Source organism: Rhea americana, unplaced genomic scaffold, assembly GCF_003343005.1.
Source record: "Rhea americana isolate MKP2758 unplaced genomic scaffold, rheAme1 scaffold_24, whole genome shotgun sequence".
NCBI lineage: Eukaryota > Metazoa > Chordata > Aves > Rheiformes > Rheidae > Rhea > Rhea americana.
In genome coordinates this window covers 7,313,877-7,329,015 of record NW_028186357.1, presented here as the reverse complement: position 1 = coordinate 7,329,015, position 15,139 = coordinate 7,313,877, and the positions used below count along the sequence as shown (strand labels likewise).

The following is a 15,139-nucleotide window of genomic DNA, read 5'->3' as shown; positions in this document are numbered from 1 at the left end:
GAAYGTGAAGCAATCAAATACTTCTGTTCTGGTTCTGATGAAGCGTTCCCACTCTGCACGTGCTACTGCAGTGATACAGTGCCTTAGCACAGACGCCTTCCCTGAAGTGACCCCACGTTGGGTTAGAGTGCTCTAAAGAAGGAGCAAGTGTTATTATCCAGTCTTTCCATGCATAAAGTCTTTAACTTCAGATACAAACATGTCAGTGTGAAATATAAGAAGGGATAAATGGACGTAAGCACAGGGCCTAGTTTAAGTGTTCAAAGTAAGTCCAGCTGCTGAAATCTTTTGAAGCTTGTGATTAAACAGAAAATTATTAATTCAATTTGTGACACTTTTTCATAGCAAACAAATATATTATCATAAACAGAAGATTTTGGCTTTCTCTTAGGAGCTGATTGCATGGCCAGTGTTGAGTTTAAGGTCACATGCTACTCCTGTATCTCCACACAGCTTCTGTGACTTGGTTGCACATATGTGAGGGTTGAAAACCAAGGAGCAGAACTGTTCTAGTACTTAATGAGTATGCTCAGCCACACAAGTAGAGTTTGGGTTTTGATACAGAATATACCCAAACATCATCATGTCATGTAGATCTCTGCTTTGTTGATTTAGAGGATTCCTTTTCTTTTTTTCTTTTTTCTTTTTTTAATCAGCCAGCTCGTAGGGCCTATGACTGATAAAATCTTTTTGCTCTCCAGGCGTTCAGGTGTTTTAGGAGTGAAACTAACAACCATAGAAAATTTGCTCTTGGCCACAAGTGTTTTGATGGCAGTTGCCAGATGCTGTTGAAATGTGAGCTATGTTTTTAGATTTACTTTGTATTAAACACAGTCCTTCTGTTCTGAAGTGATCTAATAAGGTAAGTGGAATAAAGCCAGAAAGTACAGTTTGGAACAGCAGACATTCATTTCAGTGATGATCTTGCACTTAGGTGCACTCTTTCCTAAGAACAGTCTAACCGATGTCAGCGAGTTTCTGCTGATCTCCATAATGCTCAAAAGATTTTGTGTCTTCCACTCAYACCCTGAGTGCTGGCATTAGACTGCTAGACAAATTCCCAAGCCTGGAAACAGCTTGAAGATCTCTTATTCCTTTCAATGACTTTTGTGTTAAAACCCAGCAATTTTGTGGATTCTTTTAAAATCTCTTTSTTTTGGTGATAGTGAGAGAAAAAGCCCAGATGTTGCCATCATTTGATAGGAGAAGGTTTTCATCTGGCAATCTCACCTCATCTAGTATTCCCTATGCAATGYGTATTAGTTGACAGTAGAATTATTGTAAATATTACATAGATGGAYGTAGTTTTTAACTTGCACCTCTACATCTAGCTAAGCCTGTAACGACAAGGACCCTAGCCAAAATATTGCGGGAATCTCTTCCCTTTGAAAGGTATGTGTTGGTTTATGCACACAGTGTGCTTTTTGTGTTTTTTTTTTATGTGACTTTTTTCTTTTGTTTTTATATTAATGCCTTTTAACCATAATTTAGTCTGCCACCCTGCGGGAGCATACTGGGTGGTCTTCATCACCCTTTTCCTCGGGGAAGGCTTCTCAGCTGGAGGATGGCATTTCTAGGCAGAATCAAAGAGAGAGAACGCTCCTTCAGAAAGAGCAGTAGCTTAATGCTCTGAGAACTTGGTGCTGTCTGTCYGGGTGATAAATATTTGGGCTTTGGTCTCTTTCAGTTGTTTCTGTTGGAGCTGTCTTGCTTTACAAAGATAACTAAATATTCATTTTGTACAGTGGATCTTGAGTCTTTGGTGCTGCCTGAAGTGGATGTACATACAGCCTCTTTCTCTCTTTTTTCTTAGCCATGTAACATTTGTTTAGCCCCAAGTGTGATAGCTGCAGCAGGAGAGACTGGGCAGAGATGCCAGTGTCTCAGCGTTGAGTTTTCCCCATCCTCAGCAAGGGGCTGGGCACTCAGACRTGTTGTCTGATTTTTGGGTGGAGGTTAGATGGAGAAGGGCACAACGGAATCCTCAAAAAGTTATCTGGCTCACCCCAGTGCTGAAGTGGGGCACTTCTGGTGTATTGGAGGTGTTATCTACGAGATTTCTCAAGCATCTCTGATCAGAAACTTTGTCTCCTACAAAGTATTTTGAGCACATTTCAGACTTGGTCTGTTCTGATACTGTCCCCTGGTTAGCTGTGCTGTACATAGAGGGATTAGCTAAGGCTACCACTGAATGTTTAAGAGATTGCCCAAGCTGAAGCAAAATAAGGTGCACTATGAGAATAATGTATTATAGAGCTTTTTCCACTCCTCCTTCATTTCCAGATAAAGCCTTAGTATCAGAGAGGCTTCCTAGCACAGAGCTCTGACTGACTAGCTTTGATTAAGGGAAAGTCCCCATTCTTTGAGGAACTGCGTGCAATAAATATATATATATATTAAAAAAAAACACAATGAAGCTGTGTTTACAGCAGATAAGATTTTTTTTTTTTTTTGACATTTTCCTTCAACAAAAGCTCATGGAAAAAAAAGGACAATCTGACTAACACAAGCATCRTGCATAGGTCACAGTAATTGATATTTATTGCACTAATGGTTATCTGAGTCAGAGAAAACATGTTTAACYGTATGTGTGTTCTAATTCCTTCGTCCAAATTATTCTAGTGGGTAGCTAAATGCTTTAGTGTTTCTCCAAAAATTAATTTTATGGTAGATAAAGAAAACATACAAGCATACATAAATCTCTTGTTTTCTGGCTGGCCAAGAGGTTAAAAAGCAGGGTGTGTCTGGATATACTTTGCTGCATATTTAGTATCAGTATTTTTCTCCCCTTTTAAATGTCCAATTCAAATGTCAGTTCATTCTTCTCTATTTCCTGCCCTTATTCAGCTAGACTTCCAGACCAGGCTTAATTAACTTTAAGCCCTTTTTTGCCCACCCCTATAGTTAGAGTCTTTTCCTGGAACATTTCCATTGTTATAATGTCCATGTGTTTGAGATGATACAAATGATATTATTATTACTACTCTTACGAATTTACCATGAGCCTTTCAGTATTTTYACTTAGAGCTTAGCTCTTGCAGTTGGAAAAATCTCAATTTCAAACCAAAATAAAACTAGAGAAGCAAATTTCCAGSTTACAGCGCTGATAAAGAGAAGCTGAAAAGCCTGAAAATTCAAATTTCAAAAAGGGGAGGCCTAAAAAGAGGAGGAAAGGTGTTTTCAGAGCTAGACTTTTTTCCTGTATGCCCTTGTTTCCACGTTGGAATGACCATAATTTAACATGGTCTTGTGTTTTGCTGCATGGCTGTGCATTGGCTTAAGCTGGTCCTTAATCTGATGAATTTTACAACCCCCATCCCAATGCAATGGGGGGAAAAATATRGGGAGAGCTTGGTTCTTGGAACAGATTACAACCACCGCAGGTGCTAGTGCAAAATAAAGAAATCACTGTGGGAGCGACCCTGTCTCAGGCCGGGCTGYGCTGTTGCACCCGGGAGGTAAGGAGCCTTTCCCGGTGAGGGACGCGAGTGCTGGGCTCTCTCTGGGCTGCCGGACCCGGGAGGAACCCTGCTCGTGGTCCGGCTTCTCCGGCAGGCGCCCGGGAGGAGGCGGCAGCAGCCCGGCGCGCTGGGCGCTCCGCGCGGTCTCGCTGCCGCCGGCCGCCCCCAACGCCGCTCTGCTGCGCCGCCTCAGAAGGCGATGGCTTTAACCTGACGGTCTGGGAAGCTGTTATCTGCAGCAGGTCTGCACTTCGCGGGTTTGCTACCTGTATCTGAAACACAGCTGGAGCTATTTGTTAAGCTGAGATGGAAAGTTTTACTCTCCTTAGCGAGTGGCTGCATGAATGGAACATGCATTTGTCCCGCAGCTCATATTTTCATTTCAACCACTGAAAACCCGTTTCTTGTACAAACGAAGTCTTTCTCTTCATTTAAGGAAGCCCCAAATCAATCCATTTAAGGTGAGTAATGTAGTTCACYATTTCCTAGCAGGAAAATAATGAAATATATTCTAAGGAGAAACGTGCCCCTTTCTTTCTGTTAGAAACTAAAGTCTCTTCAGGTGCTGTTACTTGAGGATGCAACCATACTAACCGTAAACGTTTACCAAGACCTCTGCTGGCAAATCTAGTATAGAAAGCGAGTGTGTTAAATGGTGTTGCAGATGGTAGACCTCTGTAGTAGCTTTGTCACTGTCTAGCTCCCATGTTGCCTTTGTAAAATGAACCCATCCCTGCTTGTTGTGTTCTCTCCTTTCTGCCCTTGCTTCTCAGTTTCCATAGTGGATATGTATTTTGGCTGTGATACATTAGTGACCTGGATGACCCTAAAATACACATATTTGTTTATTCCTTGATGATAGCATAAAACCCTCTAACTTCAAAAGAGCTGAACAAATAGACAATATATACTATTTCATTCTAGGCTTTGATTCATAGATTCTGTGGTGAAAAACAGTCTGGCACCTTATTAGGAGTATTAGTTAGTTAGTTAGTTAGCAGTTAAGTAAGTATTAAGATTAGTTAGTTGATCAGTGGTATTGATTATTTGCCCTAACATGAGTAAACTGACTCTACTGTAGACAAATCTTGTGTATCTGAAAGATAATGACAATAAAAGCCAATAAGATACTGCGAATCTCCCCTGAATCCAAGTCTTGGACTAGAGCAGGGTGGGGGGAAGGAAATAGTCCACAAAAAGATTAGAGCAGCTAACCTAAAACTGTGCCAGTGGAGAATCTGCCCGTGAAGCTGACCCTAACACCAAACAATTCGAGTCAATGGCAGGATTTCCTATCGTTTGCTTCAGAGCAGCATTCGGCCCTTAGTCACTTTAGGCGGTGTGTGTTAAGGTAAGCTTTGCACTACTAAAGGGTTTGCAGAGCACAAATTCATAACAGATGGCGTCATGAAAGGAAATGAAAATGCAGACAGATCCTAGCAAAGCATCTCCTTACTTGGAAACTTGGACAAAGGCAGCAGAAGTAGTTCAACTATATTCTCCAGACATATTGTGGAAGTCAAATTTCCCGTTATGCGTAATAAGGACTCGGGCCTGTGTGTGCTACGCAGATAACTCACCTCTGCACCCTGCAGTCTTCTCCAGGTGTGAGGGGGACCACTCTAGATGTTGCAGGTGGACTTGGGACGCAAGGAAGGTGCAGAGAGCATGGTGGGGGATGAATRCAGCGAGGGCAAAGCCGGAAGGGCTAGTGTTCGCTTGTGTAGACTGAGGGTGGACTTTTTAAAAGAATGTGTAATAGAAGTAAAGGGCTCTTTCTCCTACAGTTTTGGCACAGAATAGTGGTGAAATCTCACCGGAACAGGAGGGTTTTGATGACAACTAGACTGGGATAAGAAAATTGACCTCTTTGGATTTTGGAACTTGAAGAAAAACCCTGCTGAATTTGAAAGGTTTCAGCTTCTGGACTACCTCTTAACTGATGCTGCTCTTTAACTCCTTGCACTTCAGATGATAATGTAGGAGCGCAAAAATATTCTCCATTGGGAARGCTGCCCTTATGACTTCTGAAGCGTGTCTCAGGTGACCCTGCTTGTCTGTCCTCTGAAAGATCAGGCGTTTTTCACTATAGACTCTGGGTCCTTTCAAGGACCCTGTGTTGGTAACACAGGCCCTAGATTTTAAGTTTTACTCTCTCTCTCATGCCAGAATATTTGTCTGGAGAAGAGTCTACTGAAGTGTCCATCCTCCTACTTGCCTCTTACCAGTTTATTGATTATAAGTCTAGTTTTAGTTTATTGATTATACTTGGATATACTCAGAGGACCAAAACTGAAGTAGATAGCATGAACACCTAAAATAAATGGAGACCTTTCTCCTCTGCACTGTCCCCCTCTTTGTCCAGCCCTGAAATACACAGAGCATTTGAAAATTTCCAGTTCTTGTGAATGTCTGTGGGTTTTAACTGAACGCCTAAGAGCACTGGGCCCCAGATCATTGCTTTGCCAGCCTGACAGATATGTATGGCAGTGTACGTACAGAACAGACTCCAGGCAAAAACAGCATCTATCTCAGAAGTATATTATGGAGCCAGCTTACATAAAATATTCAGCAAAAGCCTACCTTCAGAAGATAGGTAGTTTTATGTTTCTTGACAAATTTGAAATTCAGATCAAGATGAGTGAAGCTCATGTTCTTATTGAATGAAAGGGCTAATTTATATCCTTGTATTTAAGAACCTTAAATATGATCTTGACAATTTTTTATACAATTGCTTGTGTTTTGAAACCAGACTCCTTGCAGAAGAGGAGAAAGGTGGAACGTGTACGGATCAGTAATGTGCATTAGTTTTGCACACCCTTACTGCCAGCGTTAGTGGGGTTAGCGGGGTTCGGGGATCACGGTGGTGCCCGCAGCGGATGCCGCGCGGCGCGGCGCAGCAGGGAGCAGGCCCAGGAGCAGGATGCCTCGCGGTTCTTGGCTGCTGCAAAGGCGGCTCCTGATCCTGATCCTGATCGGTCCGTGGCACCGTGGTGTCTGCCCGCTGCCCGTGTTTGCAGCGGGAAGGGACCTGGGCGGCCGCTCAGGCGGAGCAGGAGTACGAACTGAAGGCAGCAGCTGAACCAAGCAAACTCCTCCTCCTCATGGGCCAAACTAGCACCCAGCTCTGGAKTTTGCTAAGGTCTGTTCTCCTAGTTCAAATCCTGCTGAGCTTYTCAGAGGCGTGTGTGGGGAACTGTGTGTACAGCTTCTCCTTAGTTACTGGGAGCTGAGTATCTCTTTTTGTCCTAGCAAATCTCCATCTCCTGGGGGCTGGATATGTTTCCAGTTTACACAAATAATCACTGTCTGCTATAATCTAGGGTAGATGGGAAATAGCCTTATGAATTCTAAACCTGGAGGGATTTCTTTTTGATTTTTAAACCCCAAAGAATAACRAAAGGAAAGGCATTTGTTTAAAAAGTGCACTGAAACATTTTCATATCCAACAAATTTCTCACAAAGAAAGAAGATCTCTTTTTTTTCTTACTTTGTGCTAACATTTGAACCTCTGAGTTAAACTTCTAGAATTCAAGTTAAAATTAGAATTATGAGCACATGGCAAAAAAATCCATGAAGATACCTTAAAAAAGTTCGGCTGTTAGAAATAATCAATTATTTCTATCTGTGAACTTATGATTTTTTAGAAAATATAGGGCCTTAGCTGGCCTGATTTAAACCTGTCAGTCTATAGACATGTAACCTGATGAGATAAAAGATTTTTTTTTATTTTTGTTCGAAATATTAGTTGAAATATGGATGTACGGATATGCAGTGCAGTCCTTTGTTCTGTAAGAGCTGTAAATCAGACGAGCTTCTAAACCGTAACCAGCAATTTCTACCTATATCCTGTTTTCAGTCCTGTTCCACTCAACAAAGGCAGGATGTGAAACAACCTGTTCTTGGCAGTAAAACTGTTAACTGTTTAAATGGAACTTTCTCTGCTTACGCGCTCTCTTCAGCATTGAACCCTGTATCTAGCCCTCTGCCAGCTACAGATCACTGGAAGACATGTAGCTAAATTATGGCATAATTTCAGTGTTAGCATGTGTTGTAAAATGTTTGGGAAACAGTTCTTGTAGTTTTTGTATTATCTTATCTTATAGAGCTGAGCACTGGGAAGTATTTCTTGTTACCATGCAGTAGCGCTCCCAAAAATAAACCCCAGCYTTGTGGACAGGGTGGGAACGATTTGTTGATTGAGTTTATCTGTTGCTTTCCAATTCATTTGCTTTATCGTTTCTAGCTTCACATACTGAATTAATCTTCTCCTGCTGGTCACCTTTTATTTAAGGATAGAAGACAGCTTCTGGAGGTACCTCAGATAAATTGCAAATCAGCATTTCTGGGATTTGTTTCTGGTATATTGGTGGTTGTGACAGGGCGCGAATTAACCTAAGATGAGAAGCTTTTTTAAATCACTGGAGTATCCTTGCTTTTGTCTCATATTTTTTCCTATCATGAACATCTATAATACCAAATGCTTTTACAAATGTGAATATAATGGTTTACAGTCAGAGGAGGCAGGAATACATTGATTAACTATACCTTTGTTAACTGCAGTAGCAACCAACTTTTAACGCTGATTTTCTCACAGAAATTCATCTTCTTCCATATCTTTTTTCCTTGCATTTCTTTCTYTCCTTTATCTTTATTATGGCCTGACAACCAGCACAGTGAGGTACTGTGCACGCTGACAGTCCCACTGCTGGAGAATAGAGCTCTAACAGAAGCAGCAGCATCAGTTCATCTCTTATGCATAAATGCTTTGTCTCTGCAAGCTGTACAGCAAACTTGTTAGCTCAGGGACTTGCTATGCTATATTTAGAACAAGATAAAAGCCTTTTCAACCAACTTCTTGCATCAAGCCACTGCTTATAAACTGCCTTGTCAGAAAAAATGGGGCTTTTTTTGGACCACTGAGAAAGTTCTAAAATAAATATTGCGAGTCTTCTACAGCAGGGGCTGTAAAACCTGGCTGTCGGGTTTAGACTCTGGGGCACCTGAGCCATTTTGAATATGAGACTTAGGAGACCAAGTCACTGAGGTGTTTTTGAAAGCTCTACATCCAAGACGTAAGCAATTCTCTTAGCAAGCGAGATATGCCAGAGGTGGCTAGTGCTTCTGAGGGCTTCCACCTCTCCTGGCATTGGTCACAGTAAGGCCAAAGCACTTTTGAGAGGAATACCAATGACCTACAAAGATTCCTTTTCTAGAATGTGTGGCATCAAATCTTAGCACAGCATATACCTGCTCCCTGAAAATAGTACTAAGCCTGCTATGTCCACACTGCAAGTGAAATAGTTGTATAACGGGTTTACAGGTGCAATTTGGAATATATTTGGAATATTGCAGGTGCAATTTGGAATATTTCTGCCCCTTTTCCRTTGTGAATGTACACTGGCAACATAATATGAGTATTACGAACTAGAACTGCAAAAAAGAATGATTATTAAAGCATAAAATGTCTCTTATTTTAAACAATCTGGGAGCATCATGGTATAGCCCAAGAGAGCCAGAGATTTCCACCTCCAGAGWAAATTGTGAGCAGTTCTGCTGTTGTCTGCACTTGATTTGGTTTAAGTGCCAGCAGTACTGGGCCCAAAGGATGCTGTGGATTTATCTGAAATTCATAGCCTGTCCAGTGGTATTTCTGAAGTTAAGACATTAGAAGAGATTTTTGGTGGAGGTAAAAATCTTTGAAAATAACTTCACAGCTGAAGAACAGCAAATACTGTCTATCGCTTACCTGAGTCAGAGCTGGTGGAGCTTCAGCTTGTTCCAGATTTGGCAAACTAAAACCAACAGTATCCCGAAATGTTAAGCAGTACACAGAAAATGAAGAACAAATAGAAAAATCCACTTCTCTCTTCGTTAAGCAATACTGGGAGTGTTCGCCTCTCCAGTCTCCAAGGTTTTCCAGCTGGGAGTCAGCCTTTTCCCATCCTGCATCCCGGCATCCTGTTATTGTTCCAAGTTTCAGTAATACATTGAGAAAAGGGAGTGGAGGAAGCAAGATAAACTTAGCCTTATTATTGCTATGCCTACTTATTTGTTGCTCACTCTAATGAGATAGCTGAATAAAAGGAAACTGACTCTACAAGAAACACAGAAGTTGGTATRTTACTTAGTTTCTTTTTTGTAAAGAGTTTAAGTTTTAGGAATTGTCAAAAATCTGAAGCTGGTTCTTTAAATAGTGTTTGATACTTGATCAGCGCAGACTTTGCCTGTTTCGCAAAAACAGGAATTTTTTAAAGTAGTTTGGAAATATCCTCTCTGTAAGAATTTTATACCAGTAAGCAAAAAAGCTGGAGCCCTCAGGTGGATGAGATTGGAGTTCCTGTACAGCTCCGTCAGTGCTGAATAAGAAAATGAAATTTATCTGTGTTTTTCACAGAAAAAATTATGACCCCACAAACAAGACACTGGAGTTGGGCCTTCTAAAAGAAACCAGTGCTGGAAACATCTGGATTRCGGTTCGTTTGAAGCCTCGAGACTGCTCAATGCTTGCCTAATGTCACTGAGGCTGAAGCTCACCAAAGTAGGCCTTGGTGACTCTAATATTGTCACTCTAATAATAYCACTTTCATGACACTTAAGATCTTGCTCAGTGAGCCCACCCACTCGATACGCAGAGCCTAGGCCGAATGGCCAAAACTCCGTGGGGCTGAGAGGTGTCCTTCAGTCCCACCACTGCTCCCTGGTCCCTGTCTGCACCAAAAAACTGAACAGAGAGGTGTTCTGACATCTTCCAGTGTAACCCAAAGGGGAATTTCTTCACTAAATAATGCAGGAGAAAATCTGAGAAGTGGGGAACTTAACTCAAAACTCACTTTTTTTTTTTTTCCAAACATAATAAATGTAGGAAAATGTTCAACATATCTTAAGTAGGACTTTAAATAATAATGATCCACAGTTAAATATCCTCTTGCCCCTATTTGTCGTCACAGTCTAGCACAGATGATGGGATTGATTTCCTAGCTTTCTAGAAGGCTGAGCTTGGTTAGATTATTTCACATTTTTATGATGTGCAGCAGCAAAGAGAAATGACTCTTTAAAAATTTTGATACATTAATTATTCAGGAAGGTTAAGCAACTAATGAGTGGACGTTTTTCAAAGTCTTATTTAAGCAGACCAACTAGAATTAAGTTTCCTTACAAGAAAGTAAGCAGTTCCTATCTCATTGCTGAGAGAAGAGCAGAGAGGATGTTGATAGGAGTTTTCCAGGGAACTGCAACTATCTSTTCAGGATATAGCTCAATGATAAACTGGTACCCACAGCAGACAACAGTTGCAGATATGATTTACTTTTGCAAATGACTTCAACTGTATTTACAACCATTGCATGGCCTTTGATGTTCATATCTGTGGGCTTGAGAGTAAGCACGCTATTTAGYTTATCTAAACAAAGGATGAGGATGAGAGAGCCCTTCATGTCCATTACTTAGAAAAAGAAAAGAAAAAAACTCGKTTTTCTGTGTATGTCCTGAGGCAACAGACCTAGATTATCAAGGTCTGTTCTGATGGCTGCTAAATAAGCTTTGTATTAGGTGACTTGTTTTATCTTYACTGAAAAGTTCAAGGAAAGAAATGAGAATGTTTCTAAAGGCATTTTCAACACACTGTGTTTTAGAGTCAATAGAATAGTTGAAAACCATTTATAGGCTTTGAGAAAGAGACTTTAATTTAAATTTTTTAAAGCTATTTAGTATCTCAAAACCTTTCACATTCTGTATTATAGATTTCACCTCTATTGAAGAGATTCTTTAAGTCTTCTCTCTAAGTACTGGCTATGAGGAAATATGCACTAAGTTATTATCGGATAAACAACTTATCTTTGCATACTTATCCAATAGGAGGCAAAGCTTCTAATCATTCATACTGTCTCACTCCCTCTGTTCAATCCCAGACATTTTCCTTAGTATTCTTTCTAGGCAACGAATTTGGTCAGGTTCTCATAGCTGCCTACTCAAAATGCTAGCAAGCCGGTTTTCTTGTAGTCCTTAGACTTTCAAACTTCTTCCTYTTTATCATCAAGACAAAATTATAAGACTTTGGAAAAATCCCTTGCTGATTGGCTACTTTGGCAGGCAACGAAGTAATGTTTTCAACAGAAAATACAATAAATTTACATGAAGTTTTGCTAATGGAAAATGTTGTGTGCTTGATCAGACAATAYTGGCAGATATACTTACTTTTAGGGGCCTGATTTTATTAGTGAAATCTTACTTAAGTAGTAAAAATTTTGGAAGTAAAAAGAATAGCTRAAAAATTAGTAGATTCTTAGCACAAAACAAATTCCCACTACTCTTTGTGATGCCTGTTACAGAGCAGAAGAATGCTGATAGAGCTGGTGGCAAAAGCAACAGGAGCAATAGCTATTTAGTTGGCATTTTGTAGTGTTTGTCTGCTGTTGTTAAGTTCCTCATTCCAAGTGACSCTCTTCCATGGGTCTGTTCAGCACTGCTGTACACTGAGTTTTCTTCCTTGTTCTGTCCAGCTGTTCTGACCCCCTTGCTTGCTTTTCTCCCAGAGATCTTCCCACAGATGTTCGTTATCTGCCATTTTTTTGAGCTTATGACACCTTGCTTAGATGCATCTGATTTGGATCAGCCTCTCTTCCTAAGAAATTCCATAATTTTACCCTTTGTTACTTAAACGTTCATGTCTGAGAAATCTTCCATATTGCTACTTATGCTAGCGAAGTTGAACATAGTCTTGAGTAACACTCAACTTTGCTTTGAAGATCCTTGTTGTATAGTTTGAATCTGWCATTTCTCTGAATCTATGCTATTAGCTGTCATCTTGCTGCTGCAAAAAGGAGCAATGTGATATAATGGGCAGAAACAGAGCCTTCATTTACWATGCTAAATCTGTTAAATTCGTTTCTGTTCTCACTGTACACTGATACCTCTGGGTGGGTTAGTGTAAGTTAATGGCATTGATAACTGCATAGAACAAATGTGGGATTAAAGCTTGCATCAGAATTATATTTTATTTATTRCTGAGGAGATTGGTCAGGTGATTTGAAACTCAAAYTTYATTACTTTCAGTGTAACCAGCAAACCAGGATGACACTTCTGATAATAGCTTTTTGTTACATCTTGTTTCAATTTTTCACTGTAATGCTTGTTCRCTGTCCCATCTGATTAGTGGTATATGATGTTCTCAAAAAAATCTGTAGTTTTAGGAACAAATTCAGAATGAGCAAGAATTCCAGCAAAGTTGCTGGACCAGCCCATGTCTTTCACTAAGTAAGCATGGATTTTTTTTCTTTGCAAGTAATTCTAGTTCCAGTGAAATCACATATGATAAATAAGCCCTTCTTAATAAGCATAGTCATCAAAACCAAAGACAGCTATTGACACAGCTGCAACTAATGATATTTTAATTTCTCCTAAGCAATTGTTCTAATACTCGACTCTCCCTGGAGAAGGGCTTTACACTTGGCAATACAGCTGAAGAATGCTTTTGTAACATAATTTATAAAAGTTAGGCCTCATAGTCTGTCTTCCTAAAACCTGCGTGTTATAGGCACCGTGAAAGGGAAGCTCTGCCAAGATTTGAAATTTAATCACAGTATTAATACTTGTGTCAGTATTTTTATTACTAGCTAAGAATTATGGTCGAGGAGAGAGCAAGCTTTTCATCAGTTGTAAAAATAAACCTGAAATGCTAATTTTGAACAGCTTGGATAATCGTTGTAAAATCCCCTCCCATTTTMAATGTGCAAATGTATCTGACAGTTGGCTGAGTCCTCTCTGGAAATGCTTAGAGTTTAAAAAATAACAATTACCACTCCGTGTGGAAGGCTTAATCTCTGTAGAAAGTTTTGCTGTTATTCTGGGACTTTTAATCAGGGCAGTGCAGTGCTCTTCGTCATTTCCATTTAGCAGCTGTTTTCCTTTTGGTCACAGGCTGAGGAGCATATCCTGGAGCGGTCTGACTCAGCTTCCTTTTGTCAGATTTTTAAACAAAAGAATGTAGCTCTGAGGATTTTTTGTAACGAAAGATGCGTGTAAAATACCTGCTGAGAAGTTGCAGGTCGGGCTGATGGAAGCGGGTGTTTGCCGGGACACGTGGCCGCGCTTCTCTGTGAGGTTTCCCGCAGTTCCAGAGCTGCGGCTGTGTCCCCTGCGTTTCATTAAGCTGCATCTCTCGCAGAAGGTCTGATCTGATGCTCCTTCATCAGGCAAATCTGTCATTATATGAGAGACCTGTGGCTACAAACTGCGGAATTTGAGTCTGAAGTGGTCAGCAGAACGGTCAGAGGATGATACCAAACAGTCGTCTTCCCTTGTTTGGAAATGACACGAAAAAATAGCTGRTAGAAAATGGATCTATATTCTGCTAAAACTCTTTAGTAGCACTCGGGGCAGGAAAGCTGTAAAATGAAACTCTACCTCACCACTCAGCTGAGAGAAAGAAATGGTAAATCCCTGTGGTTTGCTCATTGAAAGCACAGTCCGGGGGCATTCGAACAAGCACCTGTGGGCTGGCTCGGGCCCTCAGACCTGGATACACGATTGCAGCCTGAAGAGCAGCTCCAGTGCGGAGGTGCGAAGCTGATCAAAATTGTTTTAGAAATATTTTTGATAGACAATCTTCATTTCAGTAAAGTTTTAAATCCAGAAAYATACCTGCTTCTATTAGAAATTCCCGTTAAAAAAAAAGCCGGGGCAGGCGGCAGCGGCGCTCCCTCCCGCCGAGCCCTGCGCGGGTGTCCCGCCACGTGCTGCGGCTCCTCTCGCCACCGCGCTGCCGCGCGTCTGGCGGAGGCGGCTGGAGAGAAACGTGGAGTGGCTCTCCCTTTCTTTTCTTCCCCCGCTATTACCTGGCTGATGTGTCCACCCCAGTACTGGCTTTAATACGACATAATATCACACAGACCCCCGTAGTGGTCAAATGTTGCCAGCTGAGAGGTTTAGCAGCAGGCGCCCGGCTTCAGCGGTGGAGCGATCCAGGGTAGCGGGTCTCCGTTCGGGCACTCAGCAGCACCGGCTGTCTTTGACTCGCTCTGAAGTTGTGTATCTGCCAAGAAGCTCTAAAACAGAAGAAGATTTTAGATAAACTTTTAAAAAGGTTGAAATAGTGTTGATTTTACTTTCAGAAAAGACTGAAATCTAACTTTTCTCTCTCTTTTTGCTCTATAAGAGCCTCCGAGGAGGTTAGAGTCGGATTACTGCTCGGTTTGCAGCTGATACGCTGAATAAAAGACCACAAACATTGGAGAGATGCCATCGTAAAAGCAGCACCCCGCAAATAGCTCTGTGATTCTCAGTTTTAATAAGGCTAATCAAGTGCAGAAGAACGTTTATCCTGAGAATAAGTTTTTCAGTGTTAAGGGTGAAAACAGCAGGCTGCCAAGAAGAGTAGGTCCCGGACTCGGGTTTGCTTGCAGGGTGACCTTCGGGTGCTGTTCACCCTGATCCACCTGAGCCGCTTGTGAAGTGTCCAGGGAAGGGATGTGTCTCACTCGGGCTTGGTTTGCGCCACACGAGTCTTCGGGAGTAAGCAGTTCCTGGAAGGGAAGCTACGCTGTGTGTTTACAGGACATCAGATGACCCATAGTGAATGCTTTCCTCGATGCCCCTTGAAGTCTAGATTTTCCTTTCATCTCGTTAGACCGAACTTGTGGCGCTCCYGTAGGCGCCGTGCGTGAGGCCACGCGGCGGAC

At 41.4% G+C, this 15,139-nt stretch overlaps 1 protein-coding gene across 2 annotated transcripts in view; it reads right to left on the bottom strand.

Moving 5' to 3' along the window:
- Window positions 1–9,406, bottom strand: part of CDH5 (cadherin 5) — a 34,086-nt gene extending 24,680 nt beyond the window's left edge. For both annotated transcript variants that reach the window (XM_085306438.1, XM_085306439.1), the window contains exon 1: window positions 9,211–9,406. The gene's annotated coding sequence lies outside the window, so the exon portion shown is untranslated. The remainder of the gene's footprint in view (window positions 1–9,210) is intronic.
- Between the last annotated feature and the right edge of the window lie 5,733 nt (window positions 9,407–15,139).